Source organism: Macrosteles quadrilineatus, unplaced genomic scaffold (genome assembly GCF_028750875.1).
Source record: "Macrosteles quadrilineatus isolate MER2022 unplaced genomic scaffold, UCM_ALF_1.0 Scaffold_3__2_contigs__length_128488019, whole genome shotgun sequence".
In the NCBI taxonomy this organism is placed as follows: Eukaryota; Metazoa; Arthropoda; class Insecta; order Hemiptera; family Cicadellidae; genus Macrosteles; species Macrosteles quadrilineatus.
The window spans coordinates 84,693,934-84,719,617 of NW_026542596.1; the positions used below are offsets into that span (position 1 = coordinate 84,693,934).

Genomic DNA, 25,684 nt, shown 5'->3' on the forward strand with positions numbered 1-25,684 from the left:
TCTTTAAATTTTGTATCAAAATCATCATAGAGCCACGCCGACTTAAAATACGTGAGCTTGACTAATACAAAAGTTTACTTTATTGAAATTATTTAATTCTTTATAGAGCGTTTAATGTCGGTTGTATTTTTTTACAAAAATAAATTATTTATCAATATACAGTTTTTTGAAAGAACGATGACAGTTTTAAAATACAAGAAACTACTATTAGGGTTACTTAATTTTTTAGTTAACCAATGTTTGCTGCTATTACAATAAAAATTACAAACTAACTTCTTGATGGGAAAGAAAAACAATGGATTTTACATTACATAAAAAACAAGAATTAAGTTTTAATATTTTTTTTCCTTTGACTCAGATTCCCGACATCAATCTGTAAAAGCAGCTCCTGGGAAAATGTCAAGAGATTATGGGATCGTAAGATGTTTTATTGCTACAGGACCACTTCGTCATCACAGTATCCTCTGTCCCGTTCTCTGTTGCGTTATAAGCCATATATTTTTCTTCTAAATGTTAATACACATGATTTGCAAGTTAAAAATTTGCCAAAATAAGTAAATATTTTGGTGTATTTTTATTTTTATGATTTTGAAAGTAGGTATTAATGTATAAAGCTGCATTTTAGTGCAATTTCATATTTATATTGCTTTTTAATTTTGGTACACTATTTTTAACACGATGATACGAACCGTGATGAAAACTACTAATCATTTTTTTTTTTTAACTGGGAATATTATAACTCTATATCCAAACATGGAATAATGTTTCTACAATTAATTTCCTTAATTTGAAAGGTGAAAATATATTACAGCCTAAGTTTACTTTTGTTAGAATTTTGACCTGAAAAAACAATAGTTATTTGTGCAACTAGTGAGAAAAGTGAGCAATGGACTCACTCGAGACAAACCCTTACTCACGAGCCGTAGGCGAGTGAGGAATGGTTTCTCGAGTGAGGCAATTGTACTTTGCACTCGAGTTGCACATTATACTTTTCCTACAGTTACCATAAAACAAATAAATTTGTGAAGAAACATAACCTTATTTTTCACAGAAGTGAACTTTTAATAAAACATTTAATGTGAAGTGACAAATACAACAGTACAACAGCTGACCAGCTGATTTACAGCCAGTGCTGCCAACGTATTTCGCGCGCATACGACGTTGCCTGCATGTTACGCGCTCACTATTCCGTGTCTTCACGTTGCAAATCTGGAGTGAGACAAAGTAATTAGAGTGAGACAATGTTAACATTGTCTCACTGATGAGCGAATTGGCCACTTTGCTTTCTCAAATCAGTGAGAGAACATGTACATTGTTAGGTAACTGTAGGAAAAAATAAATACGTCTAATAACACTTGTATTAATATATTTACACTTACACTGTTGACTTACAAGACGGTAAATACGTTTAAAACTTTTTAATTGGTGATCGATTTCGATTGAACACTCCAATAATCATCAGACCCAATAGGCGAAATAACCCATTTCGCCTATTCGGTATAATGATTATTGGAGTGTCCAATCGAAATCGATCACCAATTAAAAAGTTTTAAGTGTATTTACCGTCTTGTAAGTCAACAGTGTAAGTGTAAATATATTAATACAAGTGTTATTAGACGTATTTATTTTTGTTTCAGGTAATTTAATAATACGTACGATGCTGACCAACAAGTTATTCATAGAATTTTTTGTCTACTACAGTACCTAAAATTAAGAAAACTAAAAGGGTTGTATTTTTTACATCATTCCTTAAAGCTTTTACAGAGTTTGTAGAGAAAAGGTTCTCAGACGTAGATTTATTTATGAAACTCATTCTCAGCCTTTTGTATTGGAATTCAATACCAGTTGAAGTGCACAAGTTCAATCGGATCCAGCATATTGTCTAGAGATAAAGCTTCTTGTACATTTAAACTAATCTAATCGTACCAATGGATCGTTGAACATTACTTTGTCCTTTTTATCGGTGAGACAATGATTTGTAAACATAATCCATACATATTGATACATATAGTTTGATTCAGGATCTAGCATTATTTTCTATGATTGCAGCTGTTGCACTAGTTCCTTAGACAATCCAAGAAATATAAGTTAATGTTTCTAAGCTGATTGCATATCACCGTATTTTTAGAAACAATTTTTATATTTAAATGAGTTTTTTTTTACAATTGTTAATTGTTATATTTTTATTACTATATTGATTGTGATTGTTTTGCTAAGTGCCTATTTTGCCTAATAATTGCTTGTGTGTAAATAATGGGGTTTTTGTATATTTGTATCAAAATTTCAAATATTCAACACTTTGCTGTCCCAAAGGAATTGGAACTGATCTCAATTATTTCAGTTAGCCATGATAATTAAATATATTTTTTTTATTATTTTAATATTGTTTTCATAGTTAAATGCTATGATGACGTTTAGTTTACTTGTATGAGCTGAAAAGTATTATTGTAACGGTTTCACATATAAAAAATTAAAAATCTTATTATTAAATATTTTTGATTTAATTTGTTTCAATACTTAAAGTTGTTAACTAATTACATTACCTGCGGTTTGCAAAATATAAATTTCACTTTTGTTTAACTTTTTAAAGTAGCCCTAAAGGCTGTGAAAAAATAGTTGGTAGGCCTATATAAATATATATTATAAAAATACCATTATACAATTGTTTGACTAAAGAGTATAATACAACCAATAACTATCACAAGGAACAGACCTTATTCTTTTACAATATAAATTTGTATTGAAATACTTAAATTACAAGCATTCTACTACAGTCTTGCCAAGTTATAAAGCTAATAGTTTTTTATCTTTTCCACAGCTTACCTGAAACCTATAAACATGTTTTGTAAAATTTCACTATTACACTAGACTAACAACAGTTATGTCAATATACTGGTTGATTAGTAAAGAAGAAGAGTGATTAAACTTTTAATTTAAATTATAACCTTTAATTGTCTGTATAAATTGCTAAAAGGAGATTGATATACAATAATATTAATATTACATTCATCTTGAAGGGTTATAAGTATCTCGAAAAGGTATTTACAGAATCGGTTTTTCATAGTTATTTATAAATTTTACATAACGACCAGCGAACTGCCTATATAATTTACTTATGGACAAAGTACCACATTTATCAACGACTGTATGCTTTTACATTTATTTAATTTATTAGATAAGGAATAGTTAGTTCATAAACCACGCAAACTAAATTACAGAGTTGTGAAAAATTTTCAGGACACAACAGTTGTTGTGTTTAGACAAATTGAACAAGTTTATTATAAAAATTGTATTAACACTTGTATTACTATTTTAAGACAACAAGCAAATGATTTAACTCTGTAGGCCTAAGCATGAATAATACGTTCATGCTCTTGCTGGATAAGATTTTGACAATTACTAAATATATCTGCGGTATATATTGCTACAATGGAGACAGGAAGCAGCCAGTTTCGTGGTCTGTTTCTGTCTAGCCACACCACAAGTGTCAGACTCAGATAGGCTGGGTAATTGATATATACGATTTAACTGTAATGTTTGTTGGATAGATAAATTACATTTACTTGGTTTAAAGAGGTTATCTTTCGATATTAAAAAATGAAATTTTGTATAGGTGAAACTATAAGTAATAAAAAACAACCTGAAATATAATATTTCTGCTCAGAAAAGTATTTTGTTTTTAAAGTTTGAATGATTAAGAATTAAATTCACAAAAACAAGGAATGCAATTATAAAATGTTTCTAAAAATTAATAAATATTTTTTGTCTCATGATGCCTCGACATATTTATTTTTACTGATGCCTAATGTATACAAATTTTAACTTTACCCTTCAAACTATGATTAAAAACTCGTTTTGGTAAACCGAAAACGAAAAGTTGACCATAAATGCTTTAAAATCACTCCAGGAATTGAACTCGCTAAATTCTGACTAAACTTTCTACCGATTTATTCTCAGAATAGGTATGAGTTTATTAAAATTCTAATACAAATGAAAGTTGGTGTGAGAAGTAAACAAAATCAGATACACAGAACGGATCCTTATTTATTAGGATCTTAAATAGCACAAATAACTGAGAAAAGGATGTGCAAATGTTTTTTTTTTAATTTTTACGACTATTTACTTATAATTTACTAGTTGCTACTTACAAAACCTTTACCTTGAGCATTTACCATCAGCATTTTCCAGCCATTGGGAAATACACACTTTGACAATTTTAAAGAAATGTATTACAAGCCATTTTCTACAAACGTTAAAAACAAATGTTTCTAAATATTTTTATTAAAACTAAATTGTTTGGAAACACTTTTTCTTCTTATCATTTTGTTAGTTTATCATTTCATTAGGTCTAGAGATTTTTATTTGAAAGAATAAAATGTTTGAACATGAATTGCCAGAAATCATATAAAGTATATTTAGCACTAATTCGTTTTGACCAATTTGCTTATAAATAATTTAATCCCTACTTTTGAAATTGAATTCAGCAGTTTAAATCTTCACAGATATTTTGAATGAACCAGCTTTCAGCAGATTAGTTGAGAGAAACATAAGTTAATTCAGAAGGAATAATTTAATCCAAGCCAAACAAGGTCTAATTGAGTTGGCAAGTTATTACACCCGGTTTGTTGATTCCTGGCTTTGACTTTTCTTCCCTAACATTTTAATATATTACTTAAATTTGTTCTAATTGGTCTAAATTTTGTCTTTTATTCAGCAAGCATTTAAATGTGCAAAAACTTTGTATTGCCTTGTAGTTTTTGGTTATCTTATGACATCAGCTCAAGGGTTCTTGTATTGTATCTTCTTCTTGCATTGAATGTACACTGAGTAGACTTCCCATCCAATGTAAAAACTTGAAGCCAACAAAACGTGGTGCAATGTGTAGAGATGGTCTATTAACTAACGACAGTATTCTGTGTACAGTTATAGATTATTTAAGCTGTTAGTATTGAATTTAACAATGTTTTTACTCAATATACTAGCACCCTCTGGTCCTTAAATTTATCAATTTTCTTGGCCTTAAATTTTAATTTTGGATGGGAAGTCTACTCTGTATATAGTCAATGCTTATAGGCTAGACCCAACAATGTAACATAACATAGTTTTCCACTGCCTTTGGATTAAGTATTAAAAAAAAAACTCATTCTTTTTACGTTTAAGTAAATAGTAGTAGGACATCTTATTTCATAGGAGGCGTCAAGTTGATGGGGACAATTTGTTGCAGGGACCTACGAAAAATTCGATATAATTTGTTGTATAAAATAAAAATAAAAATAGCACTTTATGGTTTTATTAAGAACCTAATTCCAACGATTAACCTTATTTACTAAAACAAACAAAGAACGGATATTTAAATAAATGAAAAATGTTTACTTATTTAATAGGGGCATAGTTAGTTATTGAATGTTTTAGACGTGTGTGACGTGACGTATGATCGCGGAATGGGCTAGCGACGGACTGGAGTGGCTTCACCAGACGGAAGATTTTTAGGATTTCAGTTATTTCAACTTGATTACCCTATAACAAATTTTAAAAAAATGCTAAAGAAAAGAGAGTCAAATTTATCACTATAACCGTTGACTGTAAATCCTTAAGGATTTACAGTCAACGCTATAACTAAAGAAAAACCCTTGCATGCACTCCATCACCAACCCGAACTCAAGAAATTACGTACCTCTAGTAGGCGAAATGTGTGACTCCGGAATGTGATATGATGAGAATTACTATGGTTACAATCTAATTTAAATCTGATACAGTACCCCATAAGAACTTGAAATTACTTTTTTGCTTCGGTTACAAGTTTTTGCACAATTTTAAATGCATACACGTATAGAGACATATACATATTAATGAAAAACTAACACAAAGAACAATGCAACGCATAAAGTACAATAAGTATACCCGTTGTGGGCTTGCAGTATGATAGTCAAAGTTCGGCATACTCCACTGTTCTTTAGCGAGTATATACATAACCTAGGTATATCTTTGTTTTAATAACCAATTTGCCACTCAAACTCTGCTGTTCTATTAGGCTATATCTGGGTTTATAGGTAACACTAATTCGTAGTAAATTACTACGAAACAATGAATAATATTAGATAAATTCTGTTATAAAAGTAGTAATAATAATTTAAATTGTATGTTATAATGATTTCATTAAACATCTTAGTCACAAAGTAAATTTATGACTATTAATAGAGATTGTACAATAATTCAATTATGCTATCATCGTAAGACAATATGTTTTACAAAATATTAACAAATATTTACAAAATAGAATTCTTTCTGTAATCACACAACTTAAACAGTTTTAAGGAGTTCAATAGAGCTTGTTTTAAAGTTAACTGACCTTTTATTGACAAAACGTAAATCATCATATTGGAAGCAATATATAACGTTAGCTTGAAACATGAGAAAATCCTAATTAAATTTCTATCTTCTAATATCCTTAGGTTGAGTCTGGTGAAAATCCGAGACCAAATGAACTTCACCAGTCTCATGGGACCCTTTCCAACAGCCTGCCTTCGGCTGTATTGTGTAAGGCTGGAGGGATTCCATAGTACAAAGCCTATATTGCCGAGCACTTTAACGTAGACATGCTTTTATTCCTTGTATTATGTACACTTTAATCATATGGTTTGGTTTAAATTCAAAGACTCTTTTTAATATTTTGGGAATTTTAGAAAATTTAGTTTGTATTGAGAGTAAAGCTCCATATAAACAACTTAGTACTCTTATAGTGATAGTAATACTTCTAGGGAAATATTTTGGGATATATCAAACGAAATAAAGAAATAGGTTTTCTAAAAATTTTCAAACGTTTTGATTACTAATTGATTTAAAACCCCATACGGTTGAGTATTCATTAAAGCTGTAAATCAAATTACTGGTTTACTCGATTTGAAATATTGCTATAACAAATAATATAACTAAGCGTAAAAACCAGTATTTTAATTTTTAACACACATTTTTAGAATTCATTCAGACTAGAGACGTTTATCAAATAGTTATATATTTCAACCCGTTCTATATTCCACGAACAGTTGACGAATCAAATGTTTATTAAATTCGAATTGGCAAATGTGTCCTAGGTACACGCATTATGTAGATTGTTGGCTTGTGCCACGCAATCATCAAAAATCAATAATTGCATTTAGACAATTTGGAAGATCATATATGTAAAAACATTTTGACGAAGCTGCGAAACCACGTCGGGTCGCAACATACAGTAACAATGACAGCGCCTTTTCATGCGGCAGCTTTTAATTAACAGAACAGTTTCCTGTGATTACTGTCTCCCACTGGAGGCAAAGCTTTATAATCTCGGATCCCTTGTGGTTATCGCACATACGTTGGCTTAACTCTTTAGATTTTATAAGCAATTTAAGAAAATGTTTAAAAATCACAAAATATGCAACTATTAAGGGGTAAAAATCACAAGTTATTTGTGTCCATTGGTTTAAACAGTTGTGTAGAGGTTAAACCTTCCAAATTGGGTTTTGTCTACTGGAAAGTTGTACAACAATTTACTGTATGACTCCATCAAAAGGAATTATACTCTCTTTCTGGTTAAAAAGTATCTTGATATTTTAATACTTAAGTATATTAAAAAATTATTATAATTAAAAAAAGTGTTCCAGTGTAATTGATTTTATCACTTACTTACTTCGTACGTTAGTAATAAATCATTTATTCACATTTTATCTTTTACCAAGGCTTGTTAAGGACGGTATTCGTAGAGAACACAGCCTAGTTTCTCAAGCGTTATATAAAATAACTACTTTTACATACAAATATTTTAACATAAATAATTGTTAGCTAATTACTTATAAGTGTGCTGTAAATAACCATGATAATAATTAGCTATAAGTGAGCTAAGCTAATGAAGTATAATACCCTCCTATGAGAAAGTAAAACATATTAACTATCGAGATTTTCTCTAATTAGGGACCACTTGTAAGATAAAACTAAATTTGCACAATACATTTCAAAGCCCTTCAAAATAAAAACTTCAGTGATGTGTGTAACTACGACACATAAAATAGTTACAGAATAATCTACCTTAAACGCTCAATGGTATACCAAAATTTATTTTATGCAATTCACATTAATTCGGATATATTTCATTAACTTAAAGAATCACAATAGATAGAAAACAATAGGTTATATGAGTATATATTTTGTTTAAGTTGGAGTTAAGCTTGTCAATTATTAGCTTTTCAAACATCATTCACGAAAGCAAATATGAGAAAAATTCAACTAGAATTAAAATTATCTAGAGAAAAAAAGTTTTCATTGATTGTAAATTTTGTATTTGAGCTTATCATTCAGTAAATCAAGGAACTATAATTTAGAACATTTGTTTATACTTTGCATTATTGGTAATAGTACTTAATAGAAAAGTAAAAGTTAAAAGAGAACACAATATGAATAATGTTCAGGTCGATAAGGGAACAAAATATCAGGTTTACCAAAGGCTTTAAAAATCGGGTTTCCTTTGTTCTAAAAATTAGTGCGGGGAATCCAGGCCTTTGTTTCTTTGTGGTATTTTGTGTACAATGGAAATCGGGAGCACAGTCACCCTGCTGCTAAATTCTTAATATCAATGTTTTGTCCAAGTTAAGCGGAGTTTTCCCTCTACGTTGCGTTAAAATGTTAAAGACAATTGGCCAGTGGCCATACTGTTGTTGTCGTCAGTTAAATAGTTAATATTTTGTGTGTTCGTGTGTGTTTATATAACTATTAATATTTGTTGGTTTAAAAACTAAAATTTACTTCCTAATTCTTTTAAAGCATATTTTGCATAAGTTTGATTATTAAAACGAATAATTTGTTTTGGAAACGTCATCGTTAGAACTGAAAATTGTTTCATTTCCTAACTACTCTGATAAAGGGTTTAAAATGATACGATATGTAGGTCAGAGAGATGTTCGTTTCTTACTCTAACTTAGTTTTCAACCTATTTCTGATCATTATAATTGTTCAACATTGTTGTCTCTTAATTAGAAAATTAATATTTTTTTTATTTCCCTTTTTAAATTGAATTTCAGTAAGATAATCAATTGTAAAAGTATTTCCAATAATTAACATCCTCACGAATTTAACTTTTAATTGAAAACTAAGTTACATAAATTTCATTTATTTATTGTAAATAAAAGGTTAAATGTTACCTATAACTTGAACATAGGTTTGTTTGTTTTGTACTTGTTTCTTATGTTATGTTAGAATTACAGTAATTAAGATAAAAACTGAGCATACAGTTGTATTTATGAGGCAGTTAGTCTGAGAGGGTAAAACTAATACCTTTAACGCAAATCAAGTTACAGATTATTACAAGATAATAATATTTTTACTAATATTTCACCAAGTTTCAGTTCGTAATTTACATTTCGGTACTTGGAATGACTACATATAATATGACAGCTTACCTGATCGTATTATAGAGTTAAAGATGTTTGGGACATTGCTCACTGAGTGAAAACAATTTTGTGCTAAGGGCAGACTGTCATGATCAACTGAGGGCCGACATTTACATTAACTAAATGCCTGTGAAATGTCCATTGTTGTATTTAAACAATATATTTTATCACTGTCAACAGGAAAGGTATTAAATTGAATAGTTATAATTTTGTAAACATTTAATTTAATTTAAACCACTTAGAATATTTAGATTTTATCCATTATTCTCGATACAATTGCATTTTAATAGGAGAGATATTAATTGTTTAGACATAAGCAAATCAATAAACGATAAGAAATCTAAGATACTAATAGAATGTTAACTATTTTATTTGCCATGGAAAGTATCAAGCCAATTTCAAGAGTGTCGAGTTATTCAGTGAATGGCGTCTTGCTAAAATATCCCTGTCAGTGTGATATTGACAAACATACCTCTAAGCATAGAAACTTTTACCATAAGACTGAAATATTTTTATGAATACTGCAAACATGTATTTTAAACTTTGAAAAAATAACGTCTCAAATGAAGATTTACTGCAATTAAATAAACAAAGGAATTCAATGTAAAACTAAAATTAATACCTAAAGAAATTAGGGTAGCGGAGAGCTGGTTCAGTGGTTAGAGTGCAGGACTTCGGTCCCTGAGGTCCCGGCTTCAAATCCTGCCAAATAACAATCAAGTAATACATTGTCCTTACTTTTCCAAGTATATAGCCAATAGTTAATTCAACCACTTCACAACGAAAACTTAAAACAGGCTTTTCGAGAATGCGTTGACAGTTCCAAAATTCAACAATTTCCTGCTGCTGTCGTCTGCCGCCATGATATTGAAAATTATCAGCTTCAACTGCTTTAATTACACATGTACACGTCTGTGAAATGCATTAATTAAGTTATTAAGTTTGTAGCGGTAACATATGTAATTACATGGAATATGTAAAAATAAGTATGCATTTTTCGCAACAACAAATTTTTTGCAATAAAAAATTGTATCAGCTCAAGTGCTCATATAATTCGATTTAAATATGGATCACGTTTGGTAAGAAAAGAAGTAGATTTTTCTTACGTACAACCGTTTACCGTGTATGCCCTAACGTCATTGTGAGGGTATGTTTAACTCTATATTTCTTGCGTCTATCATAAGCAATTAATATTTAATATTGAATATTAGAAATTATAATGATTATGTAAAAATGATGTACAAATAATGTATATTGATTATAATTTTAAAAAAATATTTAAAAAATACTAAATATTACAAATTTAAGCTGCACGTTAAAAATATCAAAGGATTGCCTTATGTTGACGTTTATTGGTATCTAGAACTCTCTAGCTATTATTTCAAAGTTATTTACACAATTGAAGATTAAATTGAATATTTAAATAACTTAAATCGAACATAATATGATTTAAAAGCTTTAAACTTTATCACCAAAAATACCTCTAATAGCAATTGTAATAAAGGGATTATCTCTGTACCCACGTGATCATCTACGCAGACACTCTGTTAACATTTTAGTCGACCAGTTGGTGTGAACAGAGTTGAGTAGCATGAGCATCAATTTTCAAATTCCTTTCCCAGCTGGTGTAAGCTAGGATCACCTAGCCGGTAGGGCTGACTTTTGAGAAACAACTATAACCTAAAGACACATACCCTATCGGTAATCAGCCAGTGATAAGGTCCAGTGAAGAAGATGGAGAAGTGACGAGTCTTGGAGTTGGAGGGGCTGGAAGGAAAAATCTAGAAGATTACCGCGGGCTGGAACGAAGATCGGGGTGCGTGTGTTGTGGGTGGGTGCGCTTCAGGGACCATCGGCAGTAAATAAAAATAAAAGTAAATTTATAAAGAGGTGAAACAATCAAGTCATATAATTTGTAATTAACTCAATTCTTTTATTTAAAACAATTTTTGTAAATCTTTTTTTACTCTTTTTTCAAAGATCTCATTTGGTGTTGTCACCCTGAGTAACTTATTTGACTTTTTAAATGTATTTGTTTTATTACAAGTTTTGTCATACCTGTAGCATGTCTAATGTCTTTTACACCCTTTAACCTCTCTAGTAGAGCTAAGCGAGTGTAACTTTATGAGATTTTATTTTAAAAGAGGCATGGGACTCGCACGATATGAATATTTATATGTTTCGGTAGATGTGATGAAGAAGTGCAAACGTCAATAAAGATTAAATGTATGAAAGACTCAATTGTACTTTTACTGTAGTTATTGTGATGTATTAAAACAAATCTTGCAATATTTTAATCGTTGAATTTATTTAGAAAATTGTATGATTAATTTCTTGAAATATTTTAGGCAACCTAGGTTAAACTACCGCTGTTCTTCAGTAGGAAGTAACACTAACTGACCATCGTACTACGTCGTACTAACTAACTTCATCGTATATCTTGTCTTCAACTGTAAATGTCCACCTTCCACCTTTGTATGCTAGAGGTTCACTGTGTTAGACATTCTCTATAGTCTGCAAAGAATCGAATGAATGATTAGTAATAATCATATGAAGAGCGTTCTTTAAAAATATAAAATCATCATTAAAGATTTTTTCAACTACCAGTATCTAATTATAACAAATCTTTGAGATATTCCATCCGTTAGCCTGTTGTATTATGAACAACAAGAGTTAAAATTAAAAGTTTTGTAAATTACATGTACATGCATTCCTAGTCTATTTTTCACCCACGCTTGGAACGTGTATAGACTACCGTTTTTTGGTTTTATTATTATATAGCAGTAGCAGCTTCTTGGCAGTCCATCATAATTGTGAAAAATAGAGAAATGTGGTTTTCAGGAAAAAGAGAAAAGAAATAAAGTATTTATGACGCAGTCTGACATCTGACATCAAGGGACTCCTGGGGATTTCAGTCAGTCGTATCTGCTATGGTTACCCTTACTTTTACACTGAATATTTAGTTAATTAAAAGTCTAAAGACTGTTTTTCCGACACATAGTTGAAATAAATTCGATGACTAATCTCACTGGACTGAACTGGAAACTGGCAGAACGGAAACTGCTGGATGATTATTTTTAAAAGGTTATTGTTAGCCGTTGCTGTTTTCTCAAGAGTTTATGTTTGTAAACATTTGAAAACGTCTCATGAAAAGCCATAACTGAGAATTATGTTAATGGTGTCATAGCTGAGAATGTATCAAATCTAGAAGTGGACATGTATATAACAGATGACACAATATCAGAACCTGACACGGAAAACAGAAAATCAAGTTTTGAAGAAGAGATGTACACAACAAATGATCCTGAAGCAACCCCAGAGGTGAGAAGATCACAAAGAACACGGAAACCAAAGGACATGGGACCATGTCAAGTGTATGTATACAGGCCGACAAAACAGTTTGGAAACTACTTAATATCATAAGATTAGATATCCAACTTCTCATGGATCGTCCTCTGGTGGAGGTCAACAAAAGGTAATGCTTGAAATAGTAGTTTACGCAACGATTGCGTTAAGTGAGTCTTTACGACACGAGTAGAAAATTTAAGGCACGAGCCTTGGCGAGTGCCTTAAAAACTTCTACGAGTGTCGTAAAGACTATTAACGCGAGTTGCGTACACTACTTTACCTACGACCGTTTTTTAATTACTATCAATCTGGATTTAATTACTAACAATCAATACTGATAACTTTTTAGAGAGGTTATGTTTTCGAGTATTGTCATTGCCACTGAAAGTGATGCAACGACTTGTTGTATAATCAGCTGATTTCCTGTAATTACGTGTTTGTTAAACTTCGTTAAATATTACATTGCTAGCAGCATTCTTACCATAAATAATATTGTATCAGGTACAATTTGGCAAATATTTCATTTATTTTTGGACTTCCACCAACTTAATTAAGAATACGCGAGTATCTACATGAACAAGTCGGATCAACAATTAAATTGGTCAACTGATCAGCTGATCAGCTGATTAGTTGACGTTCGAAGCATTACAATTTTAATTCTTTTCTCTCAATACTTGAACCTCATTGGTCCGTTACCAGTGTGGATATGAGAAAACTATGCGGATATGAAATGAAACTATGCGGATATGAAAGTAAACAGCTGTAAAGTGAAACTTTTCAATTCTAAGAACTGGACTGAAATGGCTACTTTAAAAAACGGTCGTAGGTAAACACTATTTTCCATACAGAAAAGTTGATGTGAAAAGTTAGAATTCTCTAACGAGTTTAGTTAAAAGGATATTAAGCCGTTTCCAGACCTTTTGTCAACATGTATTTTACTCATTTTTAATAAACGTTTCTTTCAGTGACGTATGAGTCAACGGCAAATTTGGCAGTGTGTCCACTGTAGATTGTGGATCAAAAGGAGGGGTATCAGGAATTTACTTCCCAGATAAGTTTGTTTCAGCTATTTTAATTCTTGTGCTGTACTAGCTCATCCATTGCGTTTTCATTTTGTTCACTTTTATCTCTCAATACATATGAATATTACAGAGTTAATAATATCATCATACTCTATTTATCTCTGCTTGACAGGTTTCATTAAAAATTTTTGTTTCCTATTTAGAGGGGGATATTCTAGGCAAATCAGGCAGATAAGCTCTACGAAATAGGAATTTTTTTCAAAAACTTGTACAAACACAGCTCAACTATAATTTAAATATAAGTTTAATGATCATTTTAAGAGTTGCATGTCTGCAAACTTTTTTCAGGCTATTCCAAATACGGTAAACCAATGTTTCCTCGATTCATTATCAAACATGGTGTTTCACAATGGACATAAAGGCTTACTGTAATCAGCAGTTGTCACATGTCCACCATTGTTGTATCTGTAGTCGTTGTAATCCTTGTGTTTTGTAGCTGCAATGACACCATTGATAACTCTGGTGAACATTCTAAGGTTTAAAGTGATTCTAATTATTATTGTACACCACAAAAAAAACTATTGAGTTTTAAACTGGGTTTATTGTATATTGGTTAAACAAGTTAAGATTCTTGCTTTAAATAATTTTTACACTCACTATTTTTTTTCAAATAAATTAAAATTGAAAACTTTCAAACGAATTTGTAACCAAAATGTTAGTTGTATCAAAAATAATATCAAATGCAGATATTAAATAACATTTTTTTAAATAAATCTGTTAATCTAATATGAAAATACCCCTGCTATAGCAAATCTGCATAATGAGCGAATTGGTATTTGCCTAATTTGATTATCACTTAATAGTTCCTTAAAGGTTTCAGATTAATTACCTCTTTAACTAACATTTAAATGAGTACTTAGGTTTGCTGCCACTGGTAGGTATTATAGTGCATTTTCCTATTGCATTGTTGGTAGCTTAGTAAGATATGAATAAACTGGTAAATGATATAAAATAATATCCATCGCAAACCATCAAATAAATAACAAAGCAACTTTATATTAATAGCTTTCCGAACCTTTGTCCGTAACCACTTATGGTACAACAAAGCTTTAATCTAGTGGATTATATTTTATTTTAAGCCATACAAAATGGCTTGGAAAGTAGCTTTAAAAGATTATGTTTCGACATTTAAAAAATTAGAATACCCCATTTATAACCAATAAAACCCCGTTTCCATAGTCAGATCGTAAACGCAGGTTTACACGTTTGTAAAAAATTTAATCAAATTCGGATCTTTTTTACTTGGATCCGATCCAAGTAAAAAAGATCCGAACTAGAAGTGGAACCAGATATGTTTAACAGTTCCCATGGGAACTGTTAAACATATCTGGTTCCACTTCTAGTGCACATTTTAATAGCAGTTAACCTAAAAACATACAGGAAGTAATAACAAAAATTAAGGTATTTTCTTTAGTAGGAATATTTTAAATAAACCTTATTACTAAAACTACTTCCAACATTACCTATAAACAATTCCAACTAAAAATAACTATAGTTTTTTATCCCTGTAAGTTAACTCACGAATATTGATATTTAACCCTGTGTATGAAACAATGAGTGTTTATTTCTTTAGAAGTATGATCGTTTCAAACTCAACTTCTTATGTTTCACTTTAATCGTTTCGTTTATTATATAATAATCGTTTTCACACGATTATTAAGATGGTCAAAGTGGGAAAAATCTATTACAGAATAATCGGAGTAGAAAGTAAACATTTTTCACCAGTTATTTCGTAAAACTATTGTGTTTTACAATTTTTAAGTTAGTACGTATTTATTTCAAACTTATTAAGAGTGGATTCAATAAAAATCCTAACCGTTGATATTGTTACCAATTTAACTATTAGGGGACTTAAAGCCTCAAAGCTATAAGGGAAATAAGTAAAGATAATCAGTATTCAATGGCAATGCATTAGATCAAAGTCCTGTATGCCTACGTTAGCATTTGGTGACGGCATCTGTGTAATGGTTTATACAGGATTTCTTAAGCCGTTTGTTAGAGAGATGAATAGTTTTATAATTTACTTACACGTTGGTTTCTATTTGTAGAATATCCAATAACAGAATAACAGGTTTATATTCGAAGATTGGTGTTTGTTTCATCAATTTCAACTGAGGTTCTTAAACATAGTAATTTGTATAAGGAAACATGTTAAAAACGGTCTTACTTTTTATGCTGTGTTTTCTGTCTTAGGTAGTTGTACTAAAATCCATAATCAACATAATAATAATAAAATCTAAGATTCAAACGTCCTTGATAGTTTAAACTCATGACATGAAAGGTTTATATGTTTAGCAAAAATGCTATTTTACCAAAATTTAGTAAAAACCATTACAAAAGATTCAGGCTGCAACATTATTTTTACTAATATTCGGAAAATATACAGAATTTATAAAAAGCAAAATCCTAAAGCATTTCATTTTAAATCAAATGAGATAATTACTCGTAAAATAACAATTTAAGAGAAATTCCAGTATTTGTATGCTTTTCTGTTTAAATTCAATCAGAAGCTTGTTAATTTATTTCGGGGGGTTTCGATCGAGGAATCGATTTTTAATATCGTGCTACTAGTATTTTAAATAAAAAAAACACACATTAATATTTGTTGCACTACAAATTTGTTGGTAGACATTTTTTAAGAATCGTAAATTAATGTACCTGTATGATTACAAATTAACTAAATAGAATACTTAACATGATAGGCCTACTACTTAACGAAACTTTTAACGTTAAATAATGTGCACATTTATGAAATACTCTTTCCAAAACTCTGAAGATATATAATTTAACCGTTCTTAATATTTTCAGAAATAGTATATTACGTTACTAGTCCTGAAAATAAGTGTTTACCGGACGAGTGTAGTCGTTCCCGTGCGAGACGAAGTCGAGTACGGGATTACCATACGAGTCCGGTACACACATTTTGGACGAGTTACTTACGATAGTTTACGCCATACTACTAAATCCGTACAAATCCTTATATATTTCCACCAACTAAAGGACTAAAAATCACTATTTTTTTTTTATAGTCATAACCTCTAAGAGAGGTTATGTTTTTGTTTATAACCACTCACTGCCACCTAAATACAGTATAATCAGCTGATTGGTGTCCGGCAAAACTCATTGCAGCACAGTAGTACGCAATGAAACCCCATTTGAATAAGCTGGCGGCAAACAGCTGTTTTCTGGACTAAATCCTTGCGTGGGAAGTTCGTCAAAATAATGTAGTGTGGCGTAAAATACGTTATCCAAGATTAGACTCTTCGTTTAAACCATTAAACGTATTTTAATAAATAAACGGTTATTGAATTTTATTTTTATTTTTACAAATATATTTAAACGAACATAAACCGGACTGTAACACCTTTCTATGCTATTCACTTACACATTAATACAGGCCTTAATCACTACCCCTGATTTATTTTTTGGTTATAATTTTTTAGATTAAATAATATAATTACAACTACCTGATAGTGTTCTAGAGTATTATATTGTTTGGAAGTTGAACGTTGTTAATTGATTGAAAGCGGGTTTGTGTTTCCAACAGATTGTCAAGCTCAACTGCCTGCCAACATTTACGTTAACTAAAACACACTTAATAATCTTTGATTAATTCTTTTGAATGTTGAATCTAGTTTTTAGTACGTAATAAATACATGTTTATATACAATATGCGTTCATATACTCTTCCCCTCGATTGTATAAACACGAGGAGGTTTCCCATTATCTTCTGTTATCAGTTACGATTAACCAAATATTGATTTTTCGTACAAGGTTGTGTGCCCGAATACAATTTTGCTGTAGGGACAGACTAACAAGTATACTAACCACTATCAAGGTGGGAAATTAGTGTTGTTAAGGTTTGTCCATAGTATACTTACTTCCTGCAGATTTCTTCAATTCTAAACATGTTTTATGAACACTGCACGAACCTGAAACAGAGTGGGGAGATATTATAAGGAAGGGAAAACTCACTTTTATTGATTAACTATATTATCAGTTACAACATATTTATAATATTTCATTGACTCTTTTAGGAATGGTATGCAAAAATGAAGTAGCCTACTACATAACAGTGTTATTTTTCTTTAATTATTTTATCCTGCAATTGTACATGTAATATATTAAGCTTTATATTAGTATAATACAAATATTTAACTATGCCTACAGTTTATCATAAGTAAAAGATAAATTTATGATGCATAACACATAGTCTTTATAAACAGTGACTGACAGCTTTCATGTCTTGGCATCTTCTGCTTTTTGTTCGCTAAAGGTTTGGGAATTTGGTTTAATCATCGGCTTATATTCAACATTTATAACATATTTTATCTTCTTTTACTTAAGAAATTACTTATATTGTAGCTATAAATTTTAATTTCATCTCATTTAGTTAGAAAGTAATAGGTTGTCTTGTATTTTAGGAGATTAAGTACAAAGGTTCGATGAAATACTAATTACAAGAGTAGAACACAATGGGTATTTATTATTCATTTATATTATTTGTATTAAATAAATGTCCGAAAAACTTTCCCAAAACAATAACAAGGGTCCCATAAACAAATCAGTGTTTTTTTGTCAAAATATTTCTTTTGATATTATACCTTCAAAACTTTTTGCTTTTATATAACTCTATAAAACTAAAAAGTTTTATATACACTTTGCTTTTAAGTAGCTGTATGTCTTCCATACTAAAAAACTACAAATAGACTTAAAAAGGTTTGGAAATAAACACCATTATATTTACATACTATGACCCCTGCTTTTTTATTTTAATAATATTTCCCTGTAAAGTCCCACTAAAGGAAAGTTGCATGCCGTCTTCATTATGAATTTACCTGATAACATTCAGAAGTGTCAGATTCTTTGAGAGTCGAACAGTTTGTAATTGATTGGAGACATGTTTGTACTTGGGAGAGACTGTCAAAATGAGTTTACCTGAAGACACTTTTTCGGGGTAAAAATGGTGGAAACCGTTAGATCTACTCGTACATTTACTGAATGCAATGTTACACATATTGGAATAGCATGTAGATGTATTCCAAATATAGAAGATATACATGAAGATGATATTGACTAAAACTATACAATTTAACCAATGAGCTAACCATTTTATGTTCTTATATAGGGTACATATATATAAATATTTTATCCCTTATGAGCTACTCTTTATAATCTTTGTTCTTATAACTTTATATGCATATTAATAGAATATCTTTCTGATATATTCTGAAAAAGGTAGGTTCAATTATATGTTTGGTTGTACGTAACTTGTGGTTGGACAACAAAATACTTAAAACCCCCTTAATGGTATAAGATCTTAAATTCCCATGACTGCAATATTCTTACCATTCAAATTCACTTTAAAATGATCAGATTCTACCCGAATTGTTTTAGGCAGCCTAATTTCAACGCCCACTGCAATTTAGTAAAGCAAAACACAACGGAACCTAGTCGTATATCTTGAGTCTAATTACTAATTTCCAGCCCCCGCCTTTGTATAGGGTTTCCCTGTGAAATGCATAACAGCCTGTTTAGAGGTTAATGCCTGACTAGTCATGATCATACTCAGAGTGCTGTTGAATAAATACGAAACTGGCTATAATTGATTAGTTTCAGTAGGTTTTTAATATCACACAATCATAACTGAATAATTCTACCATAAAAAAGTATAACTACTTTACACTACATAACGGAAAATTTATTAATGCAGAAGTAGTTTATGATTCAAGTCAATGCTACTACCATGGCTTCGGGGGAGTGAGCTGGTGTAGTAGTTAGAGCACAGGACTTTGGTCCCTGAGGTCCAGGGTTCAAATCCCGACAGATCACCAATGAATCTTTTCCTGAAGTAATGTGAAAAACCATCCCGGGCGTGCCTAGCGTCTTAGGAAAAACTCTACCATGTGGTTGTATCGTGTGCGAAAGAACAATAACTTGACTTTAGTTAAACACTTGTCTTAACATAGACATAGGTAAAATTTACTATACCCATGTCTGGAAGATTAATACGTTCACGAAGAAACGGTTAGGTTCGTAAACTAGTGAACATAAAGTTTGTTTCATTTTAAACACATTTTATTTCATTCCTGGGAATCAGGGAGCAACGTATACTATTTTTATAGTGGACCCTCTATTGGTAAGTATAAGATCCACAAGATGTCTTACATCTACTAACGCTCCATTTAAATATCGGTTTGATATTGAAACATCTCGATTTTTACAATTAAACTTTCTAGACACATAAGGCATCGCGCTCTAGGTTTTATAACTAATTTTTATTACAGTAGTAAACTTTGGTCTTCTATGTTGTGAACAATAGCGAATACGGGCTTCAGACTAAAGAGAAAAGCAATAAATTATTTATGATGCCGAGTCTGATATTTGACGTCCGGGGACTTCTGGGTCTTTCAAAATCCTCCGTGTCTGCTAGGGTTACCCTTACTGAACAGAGAAAACTCAGAATTTCAGTTATTTTTTTAAACTTTAAGAAAAACTAATTTTGAACCTAAAGAGTACAGTAGATTTAGGTGTTTAAATATTAAATTCTTTAATAAAGTTACACACGTCTATGTATTTTTCTTTAATATTTAGATTATAATAGTAATCTTTTATAGTTACAATGCAAGCCTCAAATGTACACCAGAGTTATCAATAGTATCATTGCAGCTACAAAACACAAGGATTACAAAGGCTACAGATACAACAATGGTGGACATGTGACAACTGCTGATTACTGTAAGCCTTTATGTCCATCGTAAAACACTGTGTTTGATATTGGAACGGGCAAGTATTGGTTTTAAGTTGTATAAAATGCTTCTTTATGATATTAAATGGTTGACAGTTGTACAAAAGATAAATGGTTTATTTTTAATATATATTTGCAGTGAAACATTCATAATTCTGTATATGTATTGGTAAGTGTAAATTCAGATAGAAGTAAAACCTAACTATTTGTTACTCATATTAAATAATTTAGTTAGGAGCCCAGATATTAAAGCTTTGCTACCAGTGAGAGACAAATGTTATGTTCGTGAAGTATGAGTGAAAGTACACTATCTATAAAATTTAAAACCGAATATTGGTAAGTATATGGGCTAAAATTTGCTATTGTTCATTATAGTATATTCCACTCAAGAATATCACGACACAGCTATTTCTTGTACAATGTATTGGCACAGACTAACCAAGACAAGGGAGTATGTTATATCTATGATATTGGCTTAGCCTATGTCAGATGATAGTGATGTCCTTAAGGGCTTAAAAATACATTTTCCGTTGTTGTCAAATAATGAATACATAAAGAGAACGAGACACAAAATTACTCGAAAAACCACATGAAAACAACTAGGCCTCTATAATTATTGGAAATGGTCTACAGGAATACTCATCGACGTTTAGTAGCAATGCAAAAATCCAATTTAAGTCCTAACTAAATTTAAAATTTGGGTGGATATAACTAAGCCTTTAACATAAGCCTAAACCTAAGCTATCACCTAAATAAGACAAGCTAGAACTGGGATGGAAAATGTCGTATGTGGTTTTGTTAGGTTGATACCTTACACCTATCATCTCGTTGCGCCTCGATATTCGTTTGATAATCTATGTGAATCTTTTCTTACAAGTATATTTAATTTACAGCCCCCAATACATCAAGCATCACGTTTTGTAATGAATCTCGCTTGATACTATAAGCAGGTTGTTGTCATCCTAATATGTTGTGCACAATAAAGAAACATGGGTTCAGACGAAAGTTAAAAGCCATACAAAATTTATGACGTAGATTCTGACAGCTGACGGCCAGGGTGTCCTGGGGCTCTCAGTCAGTCGTGTTACCCACTGTACACAGTATAGTGTAATTTAAGAAAAGTATTTGGATTTTAGTAAAAAAGGAATAAATATTTGGCTGGTATTCATTGCAATAACTACATGTATTTTTTTATACAAGACGGCTGTATTAAACAACGGAGTATTAGAATATAAAACTTTTTTTATACAAATGGGATCCTAGTAAATCATGTAACAATTATTTATTGACAATTAATTATTTAAGTAAGCAATATTTAATACAACTAATATTACATTTTACAATCATACGTAATTAAATTTTTACGCATATTTATTCATCTTTAATGACAAAAAATGTTTGAAGCAAAGTTAATGACTAGTTGAATGCTTATTGATTCCAATACAAAAAAAAGCATGTCCGACTGTCCGTATAATAGGTATTCTTTGAGATCCATTTCACTCTTAAACTGTCTTTGTCTCTTGAAAACGAATAAGCTACTACTGTTCACGCAAATTGTGTTTATGTAGAAACGATTTTTACGATAATATGAAGGATAATTTTTTTAACATTCAAATCTAAAACTTTAAAACCTAACTAATATGATAGAGTATGTTTTGTGAAACAAATCACAAACCCAAGGACTATTATAAATAATTGTTGTCGACGTTTTAAATTATGTAGGCAAAATGTATTACTGTATTAATGTATCATTATAAGAGTACAATATTGAGTCTTTGTGCAGTTTGAAGTCTTACTTGTCAATCATAAACTTTCCTACAAAAATGCTTTCATGAACTAACTGGATAAGCTAATTTACAATTTAGGCCTAATTATCTTTCATGATAAGACACATAATAAGTGGTTTTATGGGAACATTTTATTAAATGTACGCTTAAACACCGTATTTAACAAAATATATCGCACTAGGCCTAAATTTATTAGTAATAATATATTTCTCAAATGTTAAATATTATTTTTCGTTTTTCAATCCTTGTGCCTTTGACAAAGTAACAAAACCACGTGAGATAGCAACAACCAGTAACATTGACAGCGCCTTTTCATGCGACAGCTTTTAATTAACAGAACAGTTTCCTGTGATTACTGTCTCCCACTGGAGGCAAAGCTTTATAATCTGGGTTCCCTTGTGGTTATTTTGAACCAATAGTACAGCTTAGTTTTCAATGATTAACAATTTATTCGGTTTTAATACTATATTAAACTAACCTTACTACCCTTATCTTATTGTTTGGATTGAGGCTTGTTTCACTGTACTTATATAATATAACCTAAGTCCAATATTCATCCGACCATTATCAAACACCAACTTGTACAATGGACATAAAGGCTTACTGTAATCAGCAGTTGTCACATGTCCACCATTGTTGTATCTGTAGTCGTTGTAATCCTTGTGTTTTGTAGCTGCAATGACACCATTGATAATTCTGGTGTGCATCTCATTATTACTTTGGATTTGGAGAAGGGTTATTGAAGAACATGATAACCTTAGTAAATTTTAAGCCACTCTGTATTTAACACTTATAAAATGGTAAAAACATTTTAATATAACCAACCATAAATTACACATTTACGAATTAAACATGAGTAAGCAATGGAGAATACTTTGGTTGGTTACCCCTGTAATATTTATCAGAAGGCAAAAATATTGTTGAATAGATATCAAGCATGTATATCATATTATCAATAGGACCATGTTGGTAATATTGAGAGTTTGAAATATAAACTAGACTATTAATACAAAAATAAAAGTTGCAACGGCAATAAATTATTTAAAACACAGCTTTAACTGTAAAAAATAAATTTACTCATTACCTGTATTTATAAATTATTAGATGAATCATTTGCAGCCTTTGGATTCTCGTCTTTTCTATTTTCAAAATAGTAGTAGAGGATAAACTGTTTCAGAAATGATCTACACCTAGTGTTATTGTCCTGACATGGAATGTTTATGGCTGTTTGTGCCTTGACTGCAGATCATTGCGATTTAGATTATAACTAGAGTCACTACTCTCTGGTTCAACATTAGAGAAAAACGTTCCACTGTTTTTGCTGGTTTGTTTTCGGCGTTTCGTGTTGTTAGGTTGGCCGTGTGATCGGTTGGTGGGATGCTGTCAAATTCCAATTCATTCTAACCTAACCACACTATTCATTTGAGGTTAGGCCTATCCGTTATTTCAAGGACTTATATAAAAAAACTTATTTAAGACATTGCACGTTAAAACCTCTGCATTTAAAGTTATTTTGAAACATTATAAATTGTTTTTGATAATAAATAAATAGGCTACTAACTTATTTACCTCTTTTCAAGCTATGTGGTGAAAATAGGCTAGTCAAGTTTCCTGGTTTGGAGATATTGGTTTAGTCTTGGATTTACAGTGGCAGGTTTACCTATGGCATTTGATAAAGAACGACGATCGCTTTATGATCTTGTTGAAACGGGTTGATCTTGCTCTATAATAAATAATTAAACTTATATTGCAATCATAATGTTGACATCTTTTTGTTTGCTATCAACAAGACAATAGGATGACGCCATCTTGATTTTTCCTCTAATTTCACAAATCCCACCAACCGATCACCTGGCCAACCTAACAACACGAAGCTCTGAAACAAAAACATCAAAAACAGTGGTACGTTTTTAAAACACAAAGTGGTTACTCCAGTTATATTATAGCTCAGTGCTGCAGATTTGCTAAATATTAAAACATTTGAAATGAAACAGTCAGCTTCATTTAATGAAGATATATCTTCACATATTTTTTTTTATTTTTAGATTATTTGAAATCCTTAAGTTAGCTTATTTTCAAACATATTTATTGTAGCCTTGTCTGTTTGTAAATATGTTCATTAGTGAGACATTGAAAACACTTTATAACTTTATTTCAAAACTAGGTGAATAAGATTAGTTTTGATTTCAAAATCCTAGGTTAAAATTAAACCCGTAAGTGTATGTTTACTTCAAAATGATTGAAAGGATTTGCAAAGCAAATAAGTCTTAAAAACGTAAAACCTGGGATATATGGTGAATTTTGGAAGCATTTTCAGATAATGAAAGATAAAAGTTTTAAACAAGCAAATAAATATGAACGGAGGATTGTGTGCATTTCTAAACACTTGTAAGCGAAACGAAATTTAAGACAAAGCCTTTCTACCCTATGCTTTTTAATTTTGCTCTTTTACTTAGGAAAAGCACATGTTCCACATTCATAAATGTATTAAAATTAAACTCTAAATGTAATTAAATGCCCATTATAAAGCTATTACTTTAGTTAATTTAAGGTTCTGAGACATACATCATTGATGGATCGGAAATTAGTTTTATGCCTCAAAGTAAGTCCGGATGATATAACATTGATTTTGCTCTTGACGCAAGAGACATAAAATAGTTGAAAATAAAATGTTGTTTAAACTTGCTATATTTAACATGTGCTATAATGTGCTCTTAAAGATCTTAAGGGTAAATGGGATCAACTGAAATGTTTTACAAAGGTTTTGACTGTCTGAGCTAAATGACGAAGTGGTTTTGTTGGACTAATATGACTTAATGCAACATTAAATTGATTGTCAAATAAATAGTCCGTCACAATTATTATAATTCCATACGTTGTATAGTATAAATTTTTAGTGCAAACCGATTTAAACAAGTTTTACACGTGAATGTGAGTTTTACGAATTAGTCTATACATTCAAAACTGTTAACATTCCAAGTTCAAGTTTTAGAGTGTAGGTGTACGTTAAAATGTCCATTTGAAAACTCCCTGAAAGGAGGTTAAGTTACCTCATCACAATATAACTCTTTGGTACACACTTACTGTTATATTTAATGTTTATGCTTATACAGAGTGTTCAAAAAAGGTGGGGACATAATTTACGTAGTTATTTCTTGGGTCAAAACAAAGAGAAATCAAGGATAACATGTTTTCCAAAGTTGCTTCGTTCCAGATATCCGTAATTTTGTATTTCTTACATAAACATTTGTATCTTTGAAAATTTTCAACCGATCTTTATAACGCTCAGTATGTATGTTA

The 25,684-nt window shown here is 30.7% G+C and overlaps 1 protein-coding gene across 1 annotated transcript in view; it reads right to left on the reverse strand.

Moving 5' to 3' along the window:
* Window positions 1-25,684, reverse strand: part of LOC128989336 (lachesin-like) — a 245,261-nt gene that overhangs the window by 179,920 nt on the left and 39,657 nt on the right. The gene's annotated exons all lie outside the window — the stretch shown is intronic.